General features: G+C 39.4%; 1 long non-coding RNA gene across 1 annotated transcript; it reads right to left on the bottom strand.

The window, feature by feature from the left end:
* Nucleotides 1-8255: 8255 nt before the first annotated feature.
* On the bottom strand, nt 8256-12810 carry LOC122078318. The gene is made up of 2 exons (XR_006140042.1): nt 12038-12810; nt 8256-8512 (listed from the first exon to the last, which is right to left on the bottom strand). It is a non-coding gene; the product is annotated as an uncharacterized LOC122078318 (long non-coding RNA).
* Nucleotides 12811-20497: the final 7687 nt, after the last annotated feature.

Genomic DNA, 20497 nt, shown 5'->3' with positions numbered 1-20497 from the left:
ACAGAAGTAGTAGCAGGTACATTTTAAACTAAGAATTTCCTTATGTTAAATATTGATGACCTGCTAAAATTATATACATTGTTACACTAGGTGTCCTATCCATATCAGGCATACCAGCCTATGTTTTATTCGATTCAGGAGCTACTCATTCATTCGCATCTAAGAGATTTGCAGAGAAACTTGGGATGCCACCCAGGATCTTAGATCACAGAATGATTGTTAGTATGCCTACGGGTAAAGTTACACAGTTGAAGGAGGTATATGGGCCGTGCCCAGTGGAAATTAATGGAAAGAATTTTGATGCACAACTCATTAAGTTCAATATGCGGAATTTTGATGTTATACTGGGTATGGATTGGTTGTTGGCTCATCGAGCTAATGTGATGTGTGCTGAAAAGCTGATTAGGGTGGCAAATGACGAAGGGAAAGAATTGGTATACCAAGCAGATAAAATGAAACGGGTGAGGAAGGTCCTTGTCTCCGCTCTTCAAGCGGTAAAATTGTTAAAAAGTGGATGTCAGGGCTACTTAGCATCGGTGCTTGATGTTGATGCAAGGATTACACCTCTAGAAGAGGTAAAGGTGGTTAAAGATTTTTCCGATGTTTTCCCAGATGATCTGATGCATTTACCACCTGATAGAGAGTTGGAGTTTGCCATAGATTTGACTCCTGGAGCAGCTCCAGTATCTAAGGCTCCATACAAGATGGTACCAGCTGAATTGAAGGAGTTACAGATGCAGTTGCAGGAACTACTGGAAAAGGGGTTTATTCGCCCAAGTGTTTCACCTTGGGTTGCCCCAGTGTTGTTTGTCAAGAAGAAAGATGGCAGCTTGCGTATGTGCATCGATTACCGAGAATTAAATAAGCTAACCATTAAGAACCGGTATCCATTGCCACGCATTGATAATTTATTTGACCAGTTGCAGGGAGCCAGGGTATTTTCAAAGATAGACCTTCGGTCAGGCTATTATCAGCTCAAGATAAAGAGCAACGACATACCCAAGACAGCAGGACTCGGTATGGTCACTATGAGTTCTTAGTGTTATCTTTCGGGTTAACCAATGCACCAGCAGCATTCATGGATCTAATGAATCGAGTATTTCAGGATGTGCTCGATAAATGGGTAATTGTTTTTATTGACGACATCTTGATTTACTCCAAGACCGAAGAGGAGCACACTCAACACTTGAGAATGGTGTTACAGAGGTTGAGAGAACAACAGTTGTTTGCCAAGTACAGCAAGTGTGAATTCTGGCTTGAATAAGTTGGATTCCTAGGGCACGTAGTGTCTAAGGCCGGAATCGAAGTAGATCCTGATAAGGTGAAAGCAGTAGTAGAATGGGAAAGCCCCAAGAATGTCACTGAAATTAGAAGCTTCTTGGATTTGGCTGGATACTACTGGCGTTTCATTGAGAATTTCGCCCGAATCTCAGCACCAATGACTAAATTAACCAAAAAGGGTGTGAAATTCGACTGGGCAGAGGAATGTGAGAAGAGGTTGGTGTCGGCCCCGGTGTTGACCATCCCTGAAGGCACAGGTGGAATGACAGTCTACACTGATGCTTCCAAAGTTGGTTTGGGTTGCGTTCTTATGCAACGCGGGAAAGTAATAGCGTATGCATCCCAACAACTAAAGGAGTATGAGAAGAACTACCCCACTCATGACTTAGAACTAACTGCAGTCATTTTTGCCCTTAAGATTTGGCGACATTATTTGTATGGGGAGAAGTGTGAGATATACAGTGATCACAAAAGTCTGAAGTACTTCTTCACCCAGAAGGATTTGAACATGAGGCAGAGGAGATGACTTGAGCTCATGAAGGATTATGACCGCGACATTCAGTATCATCCCGGCAAGGCAAATGTAGTGGCAGATGCATTGAGTCGGAAGGCACAAACCGTGTCACTCTCATGCTTAGCAGTCAGCCCCCCACTCGTGCAAGAGGCGATGCTAATAGATGGAGCCTTCTTGTATGAAGGAGCAACCTTAGAATTGGAACGTCAACCAGAAAACCTTAAATGGTTGACTGTATCCTTGACGGCTCTACAGGTGCATCCGGCTATTAGGCAAGAGGTAATAATGAAACAACCTTTGGATCCTGAATTGCAGCGGATCAAGGTTAAGGTTCAAGATCAAACAATGAACGACCCAGATTTTGTTTTAGCCAGTTATGGGGCATTGATGTTTCGAGACAGATTGTGTGTACCCGATGATTTGGATATACAAGACAAGATAGTGCGAGAAGCACATAGCTCCGAGTACTCACTCCACCCAGGAAGTACAAAGATGTACAAAGACCTCAAACAAAATTACTGGTGGCCAAGCATGAAAGTCACAATAGCTCTGTATGTGGCGACTTGTCTCACATGCCAAAAAGTAAAAGCTGCGAGGCATCGACCTTATGGTACTCTTCAACCACTCCCAGTACCAGAATGGAAGTGGGAGAAGATTACAATGGACTTCGTCACCGGACTACCATATACACCTAAGGGAATGGATGCAATATGGGTGATCGTTGATCAGCTTACCAAGACTGCTCATTTCATTTCCATCAAGACCAAGTTCTCTATGGCCAAACTAGCACAACTTTACATGGACAACATAGTGCGATTATATGGAGTGCCAGTGAGCATTGTATCAGATAGGGACCCAAGGTTCACTTCCAGATTTTCAAAAAGCTTATAACGTGCCTTGGGATCGTAGTTGAACTTGAGTACTGCCTTCCACCCACAGACGGATGGTCAGTTGGAGCGAACCATACAGATATTAGAGGACATGCTCAGGGCATGTACAATGGAGATGAGTTGTAGTTGGGAAGAATACATACCCCTTATGGAGTTTTCCTATAACAACAGTTACCAAGCTACAATTGGGATGGCTCCGTATGAGGCATTATATGGCAGGAAGTGCAGAACTCCTTTGTATTGGGATGAAGTAGGTGAACGTCGAATGTTAGGACCTGAGATGATACAAATGACTTGTGACAAAGTCGACGTTATTTAATAACGGATTAAAGCAGCTCAGTCCCGTCAAAAGAGCTATGCAGACACCTGCAGAAAAGACATTGAATTTCAGCCAGGAGAAAAGGTATTTCTCAAGATCTCTCCTACTAAAGGGTTGCAAAGGTTTCACAGGAAGGGGAAGTTGAGCCCAAGATACATTGGACCATTTGAGATCTTAGCTCGGGTTGGTTCAGTAGCCTACATGCTTGCTCTGCCACCTTCACTTGGGGATGTTCATAATGTATTCCATGTATCCATGCTGAAGTGATACGTTCATGATCCCTCTCATGTATTACCCATGGAGCCAGAATACCCTGAAGCTGACATGACCTATACAGAGCAGCCAGCTAAAATTTTGGACCGAAAGGTGAATACCCTTTGCAACTGCTCCATTTCCTATGTAAAAGTGCGATGGGCTAATCATTCACTTGAAGAAGCGTCTTGGGAGAAAGAGGATGAAATGCAATCCAAGTACCCTCATCTTTTTTATCAGCCAGGTACGCAATTTCGAGGACGAAATTTTTCAGAAGGGGGGGTAAATGTAATACCCTACTTCTTAAACCCGGTCTGATTACACGGTTGACCCGGTTTAACTATGCAAGAACCGAACCGGAGAGAGTTAGAGCGGGCTCCTTATGGACTATGATGGCAAGGGTGACCTTAAACACTGACTGGCCCGACAAGTCCGAGCCAATGCCAGAAGAGACGGGAGTACCCAAGCCGTGTACGTGCACCTATCATAAGGCCATGTATGGATAAAACAGGTATTGTAGCCATATATTAAGGTGTATACATATATTACATCGTATGCCAGGGGTGGGGTTCGTGCCGAGGCCCGAACTCTGTCAAAATTCCAAGTTTTGGCCCTCAGGTGGGCGGACAGATGGGTGCACCCACCCACCTGAGTGACCCATCCACGTGAACTATTTAGTTATTTAAGAAGTATATATATAGCATTTATGATTTTCTTTTCTTTTCATTTATGACACTCGTACGTTGGTGAGGATAGTAAAGAGGAGAGAGAAAAGAAAGGGAAGAAGAAGGGAAGAGAGGAAGGAGGAAGAAGAGAAGGATTTCAACGGCGCCGAAGCTTGACCTTCCCATTCCGGCGCCGGAAGAGTGATCTTCAACACTAGATCTACATTTAGAGGTAAGCAAAGTGGGGTTCCTTAAACATTTACCATACCCAAGTAAAACCCTTGATTCGAGTAGGGTTTCTTGAGATCTTGTAAATCCCCTTTGAAATGATGAATCTAAGGTTTAATAGATGATTTATGTGTTGATCTTGAAGGATTTGAAGAGGTATTGACAAGGTTGGAGAAGCATTGTGGGTTTGAAGTGATTTTGAGGGTTTGCAGGTGTTCTTGAGCAAAGAAGGTAAGATGGTTTCCCATCACTTGAATCTAACCTAGATCTAGGTTAGAACCATCCTATAAGACATTGAAAGTGTGAAGAATGGGTTGGGAAAAGCCCCATTTGAATCCCCAATGAATGGAGGAAGTTGGGAAGAAACAGTAGTTTTCCCACTAAGACCGGTGGGCAAGACCGGTGGGCCATCTCATCCGCCTGTGAGCACCTGCCTGAGAGGGTAGGGCCCTCGGGCACAACCGGCGGGCTAACTGGCAAGCAGGGTGGCCCGCCAGTCTTAACAGGCTCCCTGGCCCAACCGACGGGCCAACCGACGGGCCAACCTACCTGCCAGTCCAGACCGATGGGCCAGACCGGTGGGCGAGACAGGTGGGCTGTCTGACCCACCTGAGAGGCCACGAATGTGATTTTTACGTCCGATTGGACTTGCGACCTTCTTTTAACGTTCTAAACATGATTTTATCATCGGATCTCGTTAATTTTGATCCTAAGATGGTGAAATACTAACCCCGTTCACTTATGTTAGGTTCACTAAATCCTACGCTTCTCGCACCGGATCTCACCCGTATCGAACGGGAATCCTTGTACACTATAGGTTAGTGGGGAGAGGACAATTGGCCTTGTTTCAAGGCATTGTTTGGCATTCATTTAATGTATCTAGTCTAGTCATGCCATCATGAAAATGCTATGTAGATTAGTCATCCTCACATTGTTATGCATGTGTGCTATGTTTACTTTCTAAATGCCAAGTGATGAGATGCTTATGTGATGAATGTTGACATCATTATGCATGATGCATTGATAGACTAGATGCCGCAGTCGGCTTGGACACGACTGCATTGGTGGCCCGTGGTATAGGACGCGGTGGCACTAAACAATCGTACTATTATCATATAGGAGCATGCGGTTTAGGATTTTCACCATCTCGTGTTACGAACCTTCCCAACAGGGGTTAAGGTGTTGGGTTAACATTTAGGGGGAAGCAGTGGTCACAGTTGTCGGGTCGCTGTGGCGGTTAGACATAATGTCCGGCGGGTCATTAGGACAGTCGGCAACCCCGGTGGTATATTCAAGAGGGCCAATCATACTGCTTTTAAATTGATGGAGTCAACACCTTTAATTTCAGTCATTTACTTTTCTGTTGAGAGCCGGTGGTCGGCAATGTTTTTACTTTTTCGAGTACTCACGGTGGGCCTTCTCCGATAGCCCTATGGGCGTATCGCGGGATGGAGTTCGAGGCTCGTACCCGGAGTATACGCGCACTGTGGCTATAGTAGCACTAAACCAAAGACTTAGTAATGTTGCTTAGGTGGATGTGATTTAAAATGTATTGCATAGCATGTAGTGCATATGATTGTGTTTTGCTGTGTGGACTGCTGTGTGGTCCATCTTTCCACTTACTGAGCTAGTGAGCTCATCCCACGTGTGCACTCCTTTTTAGATGATTTTGTAGGTCATACATCTTAAGAGCACGGGGTGGGTCCCACAGTCGAGTTCCCCGAAGAGGATTGGTGGGCCCCTGAGGAGTTAGAGCACGGCACTGATTGCCCGTGTGAGAGTTGTGCTACGGGACCGCAGTTCTGATGCCGGGCTGAGCTCCACTTTTGAGGTCGAGTTGAGCTCTACCACGTGATGCCGAGCTGCGCTCAAACCTTGATGCTGAGCTGAGCTCTAACCTTGATACCGAGCCGAGCTGTGTACTCTGATTATTTTGATGGTTTCGTTTATGTACTTGATATGTGAATTGTACTTTTATTGTGTAAATATCATGCCTTCGGGCCCACATGTATATAACTATTGTATCACAATTCGGGTATCAAGTATTATGGGAATAATCACAAGTAAATCTAGTCTTCCGCTGATCTGATAAGCTTTTATTAGTTATGTGTATGCTGTGGTGGAATACAGTATCAGATGATCCTGACAGGTTTGGGTTAACCGGTGTTAACCCAATCACTGGCCCAGTTCAGTGTGAACGGGGTGCGACAATACCTCTTACAGGTCAATGATTGGTAGCCTATTGTATGTAACAACTAGTAGGCCTAACACCTTACAAGTTGTGTGTATGGTAGCCAGATCCCAAGCAGGACCAAGGTAGACTCATGTGGCAGCAATGAATAGAATTTTCAAATATCTGAAGGGGACCAATGAGTTTGGTCATGGTTTCCGAAAGTCAAGAGCCTCAGTTTGTCAGCTTTCTCAGATGCAGAATGGGTTAGATGTATGGATGATAGGAAAGCACAAGTGGTAGTGTATTCTATTTGGGGAGCAACTTGGTGGCTTGGCACAGCAAGAAGAAAGAGTCAATCTCTCTTTTAATTGCAGAGGTAGAGTATATTGCAGATATATCCTATTACACACATGTTGTGGATGAAACAGATGTTAAAGGATCTAAGTTTCGAGGTTAAGCAGGTAGTGACATTTTATTGTAACAATACAAATGCTATCAATATCTCTAAGAACCCGGTGATACATTCTAGAACAAAACACATTGCCATTTGGTATCATTTCTTGAGAGATAAGGTGATGAAAAATGTAGTCAGAATGGAGTTTGTTTTCACAACAGAACAAGTGGCTGACATCTTCACTAAATTTCTTCCCAAAGAGCAGTTTGAATTCCTCAAAAAAAAGTTGGGAGTGGTGGTTCATCCCAAGAACAAGGGCTTGGGAGAGGGGGAGCAAGTTGATTGATGCTGCTACCCTGTATTGGATGTAGGGGGAGTCCATTGGTTACCCTTTGTACTTTTTGTCAAAGGGGGATACAGTTACTCATCAGAGCTTTGGAGTGCAGTGGTGATAAGATGATTTCCAACAACTCCAAAGGGGAAGATTATTGTTTTATGGTTGTCCTTATTGGCAACCTCGACCACGTGGTAGTGATGACGTGACCATTTTAGGTGACGTGACAATGTTTGGTGTACCTAATGAGATAACAGATCTACATGATGCATATGGAGTTGATTGATTCATCTATCATAGGTGGTGCGGGATTCTAGGTCAAAACTGAAAATTTTATCCTATTTACACTCAGAGCATTTTCGGAGTGAAAATGATTCTTCTGGAAGACGATTTCTTCATGAAAAAGTTAGAGTATAATTTATCCTATCTAATGCATCTGATTTTGTCTAGTTTCGATACCATATAAAGAAGTTACGAAATCCGAAGTAAAAAAACTAGCTTATGTGGCAGTCAGGGTAGTTTCAATACTGAAGATGAATTTTTTGGGAGAAATTTTCTTTTTGTAACCTTGCGAGAAAAGTCCTTTCCAACGCACTGGTTTCATCGTGTTTCGATCCCATATAAGGAAGTTGTGGGATAGGAAAGGTTCAGGGGCAATATGGTCTTTTTGTATGGTTGAGTATGATAATCGAGTCTTTTGGAAAGTTCTAGAGCATTGAGTCGTGGTTATAACATATTTCATATAGTCTCGATCGAATATTGTTCAAAGAAGTTACGTTCGTTTCCGTGAAGTCGGTCCGAAAAATCAAAACCCTGTTAACAAATTTTGATTAAAAAATTATTCGGATGGAGAATTATTTGGAATAACTCGGTTGGTTAATTTATGAGTTCGGTCAAAAAGTGGGCAAAAAAAATTGGATTATGATTCAAGAATGATTCGTTTATGAAAATAAAAGTCAAGAAAAAAATTCGGATATTATTTTTATGATTTATTGTATCTGTTTTATATTATTAAGCAATTGACTTCATATGTGAACCTAGAAAGATCAAATTATTGTAGTTCAAATATACAATACAATTAAAACTTAAAAAAAAAAAAGTTGTCATTGAGTGATGGAGGAAATGGTTATAGTAATCCAATTTCTAAAGCATGTTTTAATGCTTCCACCAATAGTCCTATAGGAACATAAAAGTTCAAAATCACATCATTCAACCCATGGCTCACCTAATTCCATCATCCATGTTTAAAAAGAAACAAAGTATTATAAACAAAGGAAAACATCCACAAAAGCATAACTATAGTTATTACATCACCATAACTCAACTAAATCAAATAACATTGTCTGGGGGTTGAGTCTCGCTCCCAGTAAAACTAATACTTGCACCAAATAGCAAGTCTTCAACGATGCTATCATCCACATCATCCAATAATCTCTTTAGCTCTTCATCAACGTCCTTAATGCTACGATCAAAATCGTTGACACTATTATTGTCAGGATTAATAGGCAACAAATTTTTCTGTTCAAGTTTACTCATCTTTTTCATCATCAACGAATTCGATATGGCGTAGACTAAATCATCTAACAATGTTGTGGACAATCTGTTCCTCTTTTATGTTTATGTTGTATCCCAAGCACTCCAATTTCTCTTACAAGTCGAAGAATTATATGGTTGGCTCAATATTTGAATGGCATACTTCTATAAGATAAGAATAGCATCACCTTAAAGATGCCACCAAACCCCAGTCATTGGTAACAAAAATAAAATAAAATAAAAAATATATAAATATACAATTTTAAATGACAAGTAATTTTTACATAAAAAAAACATAAACTAAAGATTTTAAAAATAAAGTAATTATTACCCTTACGAGGATGGATGACTACTTTTCATCATTATCTTGGCACTGTGAGAAAAAATAGTTGTAGACTTCATGTAGTATGCTGCCAATTGTCCATAATATTCTCTCCTCTCATCTCGTGGAACTAATATATCACCAATGAAATCCTTTGCTTTTTTGAATTGAGGAATCTTTTTGAATCTTTCACTAAAAAAATGAGCAGGGTTGAAAATGGCAGTTATATAGTGAATGATACCTAAAATATTTTCATCCCTTCTGCCATCAAAGATTCTCAAAATTTGGTCATACCAATGGTCTGCCTCCTTAAGCTTCTCCAATATCTCTCTTGCTCTTTTCACTGCTTCATACAAATACCCTGATGTAACCCCAGCATCATCAACCAAATGAAGAACTCGAATGATTGGTTCCATAAATCTCAAAATCTCTTTTGAATCATTCCAAAACGACTCCCTTTGAATAGTGTCTACTACTCTATTTGCTTCAGCAGATCTAGAATTTCTTAGACTTCTCCACTCAGCTGATGCAAGGAGTCTAAGCTTCTCTTCCACGCCAACAATTGACTAAAGCATTAAAAAGTTTGAACCAACTAGTTTTACAAGGATATTTTAGATCCTTGTTTGTGAATTTTCTCATTAACAGTAAGACAATTATTGACTTATACAAGTAATCAATAATTCTTTTCACCTCATCAAAAATTTCTTAAACTCAAATAACATCTTCATAGATATCCTTCAATATTGGACTGATTCTTTCAGTAAATATATCAAGTGCACTCCCATAATCAGATGCATTTTCTGAAATTATTTGAACCACTAAATTTGGGCCAACACTTTGAATCTCTTTATCAAGAATATCAAATATAAAAGGACCAGTCAATCTAGCATGAGAGCACTCCTCTAACTTCAAAAAGAGAGCACACCCGGGGAATAAGCAATCACGTTAAGGAAAGATAGCTTTTTCAAGTCAATCCATGAATCAAACATGATTGTGCAACTACTCTCCTTCCTAGAAAATTTTACTTCTTCAGCATATTTTTCAAGGTCCTTTTTTGCTTAAGGGATTATTCTTCCATGAAGGGTAGAATAACCGGGAATATGATACTAGTAGGACCATAATGGGCTGTACACTTCAACAAATTGATGAAAGAATCTGATCAAACAACATTAAAAGAAATGTTATTCTTAATAAAGAAGTCACGTAGGCATTTCTCCTAAGTTGGTTTGTCCATCTTAGGGATCATTTCCTCCATTGTGGACTGCCTTTGACTAGTTATAGTTAAAGCAGTCAAAGAAGAGGAACCAACCGCACTCTCACCTCTAGAACAACTCTAACGCTTATTACTACTTGATTCAACATTAATAGCAAGAAGAGCTTCTACTTGGACATCATTAGATATTTTCTCACAAGAGGCAACAGCATACCCACTAACCTTAGCTAAATGATACTTGAGGCAAGTGACCCCTCCATAAACTTGTTTTTCATAAAATTTACATTTGAAATGTGAAATATCAAGTTTCTCAGCATGTTGCCAAAATTTATCTTTTTGTCTTTCCATTTTTCCTATTTGTTGAAAGTTGAAAAACACAACACAACAATTATTATATATTAACAAAACAATATTATCCAACAAAAACCCCAACATGGTGAGCAAATCAAATATTCCAACACATGCATAAAAACATTTTTTAATCAATGTTAGTTAAGAAATTAAGAAGAATAAAAGAGACATTGGTTGTCCCTCCATTGTGAAGTATTCAAAACAGTAATAGAAACCCAGTAAACCAAAATCCTCTGAAGATAAAGGCACACCATGAATTGTATATCATACGCCAAAAGAATCTAGTTTCATACAAAAAATGCCACCAAGAATCAAAGAAAAAGGACCCAACAATCATCCGCAATAAAAAAGATGAAATAAAACACCACATATTTAGAGGAGAAACACAGTAAGACATGAAAGCGGAAAATAGAATAATGTTTGCCAAATGTGTGGTAGCTCTACTTTATCTCTAACAATACCATTTCTATAACATAATTCCACCCCACTACATCTCTCTTCTTTGAGTCTAATAGGTTCATTTGGTTTTACCTGAATTGCTCTCTTTTTCACAGGCTACCTTCTGTATATGACAGGATTAAAGTTTTTTCCCCCATTTTGATTAATTATATAAAATTTATAATGATAAGGAAAATCATGAAGACACAAGAACGTCAAAAGTCAACACAACTAAATAAGTCCAGATACTTACGCTACCTTAGGAAGCCCCCCTTATTCTCCCATCTCCACTAACTAATATGAGATTGTGAAAATTTAAGGTTAAGGCTCTATAGAGGAAGTTCTTGACACATTCCCTTAAAAAGAATCACACATTATAAAACATGAAAGTTCAAGATGGCCTCTAGCACCCTGCAACCTTGCTACATGAGGTCATGGCTCAAACTATAGTGGTGAGGTTGATTTGTAACTACATCAATGTCCCCATAGAGAGCACATGTTAATCTTTCAGCATGTACTTTCATCCACTGCAATTAGACTTAATGCTTCTATGTGGCCTATGTCAGTCATGTAGACATTCTTTCGGTTCACCATGGATATAGGGTTATCCTCCACATATCACTTAGTGTAAGCAGTGTAGAGCATCTACCACTCCACCTAGGTTAATATCTACTTGAATCCCTTTAGGAAGTGTACATATAATGGAATCCCCAATTCACCACCTATAAAGGACTAAAATTTACCTTCCAATTGATAGAGCACACCCATGAGAAGCTCAAAGATAGAAATTGGATCAGTTGAATCAAGAGAGGGAAACCTAAATAACAGAGTACATTCCATGACAGAGAAAAAAAAGAGAAAGGGAGTGCACTATGTGGTGCCCGCGCTTGTGCTTTGATCTTATTCTACGGGAATGATGCTTTCCCCAATCGCGAATTAGCATATTTCCCATGAAGCAATCTTACCAGAGAGAACATTAAGACGAAAAATACAAATTTGAAATAAGTTCGGTTGGGAAAGAGTTGATTTTTAAGATAACATTCAAACCGAAAAAATAAGAGAGCAGTCAAAAGATTCTCACTGAATAATGCCCAAAAGGAGAATAGGAAAAGAGAGAGAGAAAACCAAACCTGAATTTTGGCTAATCCAATGATATGATGGAGAGAAAGAGGTATCCCTTCACCATGATTGGTAACTCTATTTGAAGAAGATGAACCAAATCCAACAATCCCAGCAGAGTGGAGATAGTAATAGAACCTGCTCAAACATCGTAATGCCAGAGGGGAGACAATGCATCTTGAAGAGGGAGAACAAGGCATGGCAAATTGGTAATCAAATTGTTGTCGTATTCAGATAAGGACTGCGAAGCCCTTGATAAATCTCTTGGGTAAAAACAGTCAAAAATGGTTGATGTTAGCCCGAGCAGTGTACTCGCTTTGTGAACTCCCTCTATAAACGATTGATTCCTCCTCAATTTTCCCATCAGTATTTTCATTGATATGGCAACCCATAAGATACCCAGCAATTTCAGTAGGCGCACGAGACATCATTGCTTTAGGAGACACAAACCGTTCTCTACGAGCCACCCTAGGCCAATCCCAGTCGAAACTACCTACATTACTCAAGGCAGATGAAACGCCTACTCCAGCAAGAATGACAAGGATGATAGTGTAACCACGCTGCCCAGTATGTGCAATGCGAGAGAAAAATCTACATCCACTGAGATCAACATAATTGATGATAGCAAATGGCTATCAAGAGCGAACAAGAATATCAACCAAAATAGCCTTGTCAATGGTGTCCTTTCTTCCATTTGGAACATCTACGAGTTTCACACCAATCCTTTGGCAACCCTCCCTTAGCCACCTTGGGAAGGCATTGAAATCTCCATAGGCAGAGAACATTGTAATAGCTCCTTCTATAACAAGGTGAACGCGTTAATGCCATTCTAATGTTACCATATATATCTTCAGGGCGGACATCACTTAGAACATGACAATTCTCAATGTACCAGAGGATAGCCATTGGCCCTTGTGAGGAATTTATGCTTTGCTGGTTTGAGGGTGGTTGAGGTGGTGGGTCCATGCTTAAATTCATGGTATTTGTTTCACTGATTTCCATGGATTATGAAGACAATATTGATACGGCCAAATCGATCGCTCAGTAGGGTGAGGACACGCGTCACCCACCGGGACATGTGTCGCCTACTAGATAGGGAGTACAAAGACTATCACGCTCTATCACATTGCTTGCATGAAGGGAATATTCCCCTCCAGAAGGATGGACGTATTCGAGTGGAACTCGAAGAGGGAAGAAGGTGGACCCGAGAAGGACTCTTGGGAGGAAAGGGAAAACCCTAAACCCTAGGAGCTATATGAGAGGACCCGAGAGGAAGGAAGGGGGTAAGTATCAATACCCTCACCATTACTCCCTTACTGAAAACTGTGCGGCCGACCCTAACTTGAGCGTCGAAGGACTAACCCCGGACAAAGCTCTGGGCCTCTGCCATCTGTGCTTGTGCAGGATCAATTCATACAGGGTTTTTGGTAGCAACAGATTGGCGCCGTCTGTGGGAACGATAGTAATGGTGGGGAGAACCTACAATCGTAAGAAGCCAAGAGCAACGTCGAACATGAATATGGGGGAGGAGGAACCTTCAGGGGGGCTCCCTCCCTCGACGGAGATAGGACGAGAAAGGGGCAACGATGACCGGAAAGGATCCGTAAGGTACCAGCATTCAGCCGGATATTCAGTACGCGGAGATAGTGATCCTCCGCCCCCTCCCGAAGCGCAGGAATATGTGACAAGGGAGCAATTCGAAGCCCTCCAGGACAAATATGACCGAATGGCCGAGGCAATAAAGGAAGTCTCCAAAGTTGTCTTCAAAAGACCAGCGGAGCACGGCCTGGCCCCCACATCCAGCCTAAGAGGGCTCGAGACGAGGACCGGAGCAGTACAGGATCGATAAGCTCCGATCACAACCTTTGAAACCGAGCAATGAGGGAGACTCTCGCACCCAGGGGAAGGATGCGGCGTGCAGCCAGAGACCCATATGGGGAACCACGCCAGGGAGACGAACAGAGGCACGAGGACTCGGGTTTAAAGCGGATGGTCCTAAATCTGAAAGATGAGATAAAGAAGGTGGTAAAAAATCAGACGGGAGCTCGCGAGCCAGACCTCACTAATGACACGGCCTTAGCTGATGAGGTCATGAGGGATTCGCTCCCGATTGGCTTTCGCCTGCCCAAGTATGACACTTATGACGGGTCTGGGGACCCCGTCGATCATCTGGAAGGCTTCAAGGTCGCCATGCAGTTCCATCGAGTTTCGGACAATATTATGTGTCGCGCCCTACCATTAACATTCAGAGGAGCGGCAAGGCTATGGTACAACCGTATGTCAACGAAGTCGATCCACAGCTTCAGTGATCTAGGCTACTTCTTCGTGAAGGGATTCTCCAGTAGCCAACCCCTTCAGAAGACCATGTTGAACTTGACTAACGTCAAGCAACATGAAGGAGAATCACTGCGAAACTACATGAAGCGCTTCCAACAAGAGAAGGTCACGATCAGAGGTCTGGACTAACCCTCACCATTACTCCCTTACTGAAAACTGTGCAGCCGACCCTAACTTGAGCGTCGGAGGACTAACCCCAGATAAAGCTCCGAGCCTCTGCCGTCTGTGCTTGTGCAGGATCAATTCATTCGGGGTTTTTGGCAACAACAAATATCATTCCAGCTGTGCATGAATCAGCTACCATGGTTTGGCCTCAATAGACTCAATCTTACTCTGCATGGTAAATGAAAATATGAATCAGATATGAAAGGAGCGCCTACCTAGTTAGTATCAGAAAAAGAAAAAAGTACAATTTTCATTTTGATAGATAGTCCATTTTCAATAATGAGAACATGAATCAAATACGAGAAGAGTGCCCATCTAGATAGTACCCCAAAAAAAAAATTTATTAGAATCAATTGAAAAATTTTGGGTTCAAAACCAAGTTGCATTCCCTCTTGCATAAGTGCCAAAGTGGGTGGTAGATAAGATATAAAGTATGAAAGGACATTCCATGTCACATTATCAAATGACATATACACACACACATAAATATCTAAAAAAGATAAGACAACTGATATTTTTCAACTAAGCAATAGAATGATATAAAGGACATGTCATCAAATGTGCCATTTAACATATCTTTGAAAACCAAGCCTCATTCTAAGAATGTTCAAGTCTCCCCATTCCTCATTAGACATCGTATTCCAACAATAATGGCACTAAACTTTATAAAGAGAATAAATCCCATAAAATTTTATGAAGAAAAATTAGAGAAATCTATTTTTAATTGTGATTCAAAAAATGTTGTTATTACATTTTCAACTGAGAATAATTGTGAAGAATATTAAACCAATTTCTTGATATAAAAGTGTTCCTCCAATGAATATTCTTGTTTTTGAATGTCATTTTTTTTATTTTAAACAATGTGAAATCTAATCTTACAGAAAATTGTCATTTTCCATCTCTTTTGCATGGAAGAAAGAGGGGAAATCAGGGATAGAACCAAGGGAATGAGTTATGAGACTATCTGGAAAGTTCAATATGGACATCAAGCTGTTTAGCACTTCAAGAGATTAGTTATGGTTTTTCGAAGTTAATCACTAGTGTTAACAAAAAATTGGGTCTAGTAGGAACGAGAAGGGAAAAAAAGGAGAGATCTAATTGAGAGAGGGATAAGTGCGGCTAGGGTTTCTGAGCGGGGTCTACATGTTGTCAATGGAGACCTTAGATTCTTGCAGTTGGGACGTGTAAGGAGGCGGCGCGTGGGATTTTAGTGTGGAACAATGGATCACTGATCCACTCTTGGAGGGAGAGTTTTATCTTCTCTAAGGAAGGAATGCAAGTCTTGAGGTATCTATTTTTCAACGTCACTCAAGAGAATTTGGTTGAGCAAATGGAAAAATTAGTTGCAGATCCAACCTTAGTCTAGTTCTCATGACACATTGTGAAGAAGTAATAGTTCTCATGACACATTGTGAAGAAGTAATCACAGGTTGGAGATGGCGTAGGTTGATCGCTATTTACAGCAAGGAATAGGGCGACCCAATGTCATCATCGGAGAGGTACTTCAATTCCAATAATAAGTTTTAGAGAAATTTATCATGCCACCCCCTGGAGAATGCCACAATTATAAGACCACCCCCTCTGTTTCACCAAATTATACTTAGACCCCTTACCGTTAGTCACTGTTAAGTGTCGAGTTAAAATAACCGTTATACCCTTACCATTAAAAAACTTATGTTTTAACCCTTATACTCACCTTCACCGAGACATCAAACACAGGAACACATAAAGTCTGCAACCATCGCTGATGAAGGACTGATAAACCGTTGCTGCTTGGGGTGCTGCTGCAAAGGGCCTTCGTTCATCTCCGTTAGTTTTATAAAAATTAGTTCAACCGAAACAATATCCAAGCCACATCTCTCTCTCTCTCTCTCTCTATCATATCCCAAACCTTCCCCAAAGAGTAGACGAGCGCAGCAGTGTAGAGCTTCACTTATTTATTTTATCTTAACAAGGATCCAAATAACAGAGTTAAGAGGAATAAACAAAAGAATAAAGGCAATGGCATTTGTTTCAAGTTTCTTCTTCCTCCTACCTCTGGTCTTGTCCCTCAACCTCCATTTAAACCCATTTGAAGCATGGGTTGTTGACCTTATTTTCTCACATAATTTCTTGTTCTGTCCCTCTACTTTTCTTCTTCTCTAGCCACTTTTACAGGTTTTGTTGCTACTGGTTTACAAGATTGCAAAATAGATTCAACTGTTCACTCCATCTTTGCCAAGTTTTTGTTATTGTTCATCCCATTAAGAACTTTCTATATATCAGGTCTAAGGCTCCTTCATATCCATATTTTATGTTTGATCTTTTTCAGTACATACTATGTGTTCCACTACATCTTTGTTATTGCTTGAACTAAATGACTGACTTTTAATGTTTACCCTTTAGATTCCATACTTAAATATTTTCTGGAACTCTTTATAAATCAGAACCTAAAAAACATGCCTACTCTTCGATTCTTTCATATTTTGCACGACAATTCAACCTATTCTTGCTCAATTTTAACAGATCCTTAAACCTTATTTCCTAAGGTATATGGATGGTGGTTTGCATCGGTATAACCAAGAGTAACAAAACAGGCTAATTCAAAACCAGTGAACACAGATCAACCAAACAATTACAAACCAAATAAAAGAAACAACCCTTCTCTTGACTATCTTCCCAATACTCCGCCCAACCTAGAGAACTTCAATCCTAAAAGTAGATCTGCAACTCCGGTGATTAGAATGAGCTCCGATTGCATAGTAGCAGTTGCCGCCTATAGAGAAGAAACGCAAATAAGTTGCTTGAACCTGATCAATTGGAGAGGTCGTTATTAGGAGCTAGAGCAATGTTGAGCTAGAACCTAATCAACTAAAGAGAGAAGAAACACATGATTCGCAGGCCAGAGGGGTTTCGCCTAGTCATCGTGAGGTCGTCGTCTGTCGCCATTGCTGCTCTGAACGATCGTCGACGGTCCAAAACCCACGATTTGAGAGAACGGTAAATTAGGTATTGAAATGGGGAGCAAATCTATCGATTTGGGTGAAAGAAAAGTAACTTATTACAAGGGTATTATAGGTACTTCATATTTAATAAGGGTATTTTGGTATTTAAAATAAAATATAATTGTTGACATCAACCTATACGGTATATTCTTTAATAGTGACTGACGGTAGGGGGTCTGAGTATAATTTGGTGAAACAGAGGGGGTGATTTTATAATTGTGGCATTCTTCAGGGGGTGGTGCAGTAAATTTCCCTAAGTTTTAATGTTATGTTTTTGGAACATCATGACTTGCATTCTTTCCTTGCCTGTATGCTTATTAAACATTAATTTCAATCATTTTTCGATTCGGGGAAGAAGAAGGAGCAATGTGAGGGTTATGAAGTAACTGATATATATATATATATATCATACTACTATATAAACGTACGTACTCCTTGTCTTTGGTATACTTTTTCAAAATAACCAAAAAACCATTTACATCTACCAAAAAAATTTCCAAATGACCAAAAAACACCTGAAAAAATCCCCAAGTAACCAAAATCCCCTCAAAATTGAATATGAAACAAATATCATAATAAACTCTCTATAATTCTTTCTCTCTCTCTCTCTCTCTAAACGTGGAGGAGAAAGGGGGAGAGTGGAGTATTAAAAAGGCATATAATTACAAACCCTAAACCCACTCATCTTCTCACCCCTAAAAATGGAAGATAAATCAAATAATAATAATAAACTCTATAATTCTCACTCTCTCCCTCTCTAAATGTGGAGGAGAAAGGGGGAGAATAGAGAGAGAAATATAGAGAATTATGATGAATGGGGATGGAATAAACAATTATGGAGAGAGATATACCAACAAAAAAAGAAGTTAATAATAATAAACTCTCCATAATTTTCTATTTCTCTCTCTCTCTCTCTCTCTCTCTCGAAAGGAGAGAGTAATAATTAATTATAATAATTAATTAATTAAATATTAAAAAAGATTAAAAAAAGACATAATATTCCTCTCTTTCTCTCTCTCTCAACATGGAGGAGAAAGGGGGAGAGTGGAGTATTAAAAAGACATATAATTATAATTATTAACTATTAAAAAGTCATATTATTATAAACCAAACAAATGCACTATTATTCCTCCTTAAATCTCTCTCTCTCTCTCACTCATCGTCTTTGGAAAAAACGTGGAGCACAATGGGGGGAGATTCTCCATAGAGACAATAAATAATTATGGAGACATTAAAAAGGTAAGTATGGAGAGAGATATACAAAAAAAAAAAAAAATTGCTCATAAAATCTCTCCTTCCATTCCTTACAAAATCTAAACGTGGAGGAGAAAGGGGTGGAGTAATTATTAATTATAATTATTACATATCAAAGGAATAAAAAAAAACACCCACAAAATTATAGTATGGAGAATTATGGAGAGATTTATTACGCTATTATAATTATAAACCAAACAAATGCACTATTATTCCTCCTTAAATCTCTCTCTCTCTCTCACTCATCCTTTTTGAAAAAAACATTGAGCACAATGGGGGGAGATTCTTCAGAGAATTATGGAGAATAGGGAGGGAATAAATAATTATGGAGATATTAAAAAGGTAAATATGTTGAGAGATATACCAAAAAAAAAAAAAAAAGGCTCATAAAATCTCTCATTCCATCCCTTACAAAATCTAAACGTGGAGGAAGTGGTATTTTCTCTCTATAATTATCTTTCTCTCACTCATCTCTTTGAACATGGAGGAGAAAGGGGTGGAGTAATCATTAATTAAAATTATTACGTATTAAAGAGATAAAAAAATAGCCACAAAATTATAATCACATAATTATGGATAGATTTATTGCATAAAAATGGTATCTTTCAATCAACTTTCATCGACTTTACAAGTTTCTATGCAATAGAATCCTTCCTTATATATACCACCAAGAGGACAAAAAATCAACTACAATATCCCACGATTTCTCAATTTTCTGTCTCTTATAACAATAGTTCAGAATATTTTAAATTCCTATTTCTTTTTCTATTATAGTAGCACAAAAGTTTTCAACTTCAGCTTCTTTTTCTCTCGGATCACTGGCACTACATTTATCAATTTCAGATACTCTACATCCACAAGGTAGTATAATTCATTTAATCTCATATAATTCATTTAATCTACAAGATAGAGCTTAGGTGGAGAAGTTATTGCACTATATTATAGAAAAATCTCCAGAGGACGCGGAAAGCAAGCATGTTTTCACGTATACCGCTTTGACTTGATTAGAGATTAGTTTTTTCTTAATCAGTCTCCATGGTTTGTAATATTATGGTTTATTAGTATTATTGTTATATGCTATGAGAAAATTATTTGTGAAATTGATGCCATTCACAAGACCTCCGTAGAGGAAGATGAGACATGTTTTTTATGTTTCATGTTTCCATCTCCTTTCTATTATGGGAATTGCACTATTTAGTCTATAGATTTTCTCTCTTGTATTTTGAATAATTAGGTTTAATTTTGTTTTTAGAAAATACAAACTTTGAAAAATCAGCTCACCAAGCTTTTCAGAACTTATTTCAAATGGATTGACCCAATAATCTTGTCTTAAGAAAATCTTTAATTAGGAGACTACCACCACGTGCATTTGCACGTGTATTTTTACTAGTATATATATATATATAGACATGAAGTGACAAATCTTTCACTTGACAATTTTGTCATTTATTCTTGATTCTCCTATTTTCATGATTTTTTTTTATTTTTCTTAAATTTTTGATATATATTATATTTTTATAATAATTAAATACTCTCTCTATCTCTCTTTCATACGCTTTTGCTCATTTTCCACTTTCCTTTTTTTACTAAAACTCTCTCTCTCTCTCCTTCTTTTTCCTAAAACTCTTTCTCTCCCTCCCACTCTCGTGAGATTTTATCCACTTGTCGTCGCCGAAAGGGTTGTGGTGAAATCGATCTGGGGACTACAAGTAATGAGGTTAATTTCGATAT

Source organism: Macadamia integrifolia, chromosome 5, assembly GCF_013358625.1.
Source record: "Macadamia integrifolia cultivar HAES 741 chromosome 5, SCU_Mint_v3, whole genome shotgun sequence".
Lineage (NCBI taxonomy): Eukaryota > Viridiplantae > Streptophyta > Magnoliopsida > Proteales > Proteaceae > Macadamia > Macadamia integrifolia.
This window is presented reverse-complemented; position numbering and strand designations above follow the sequence as displayed.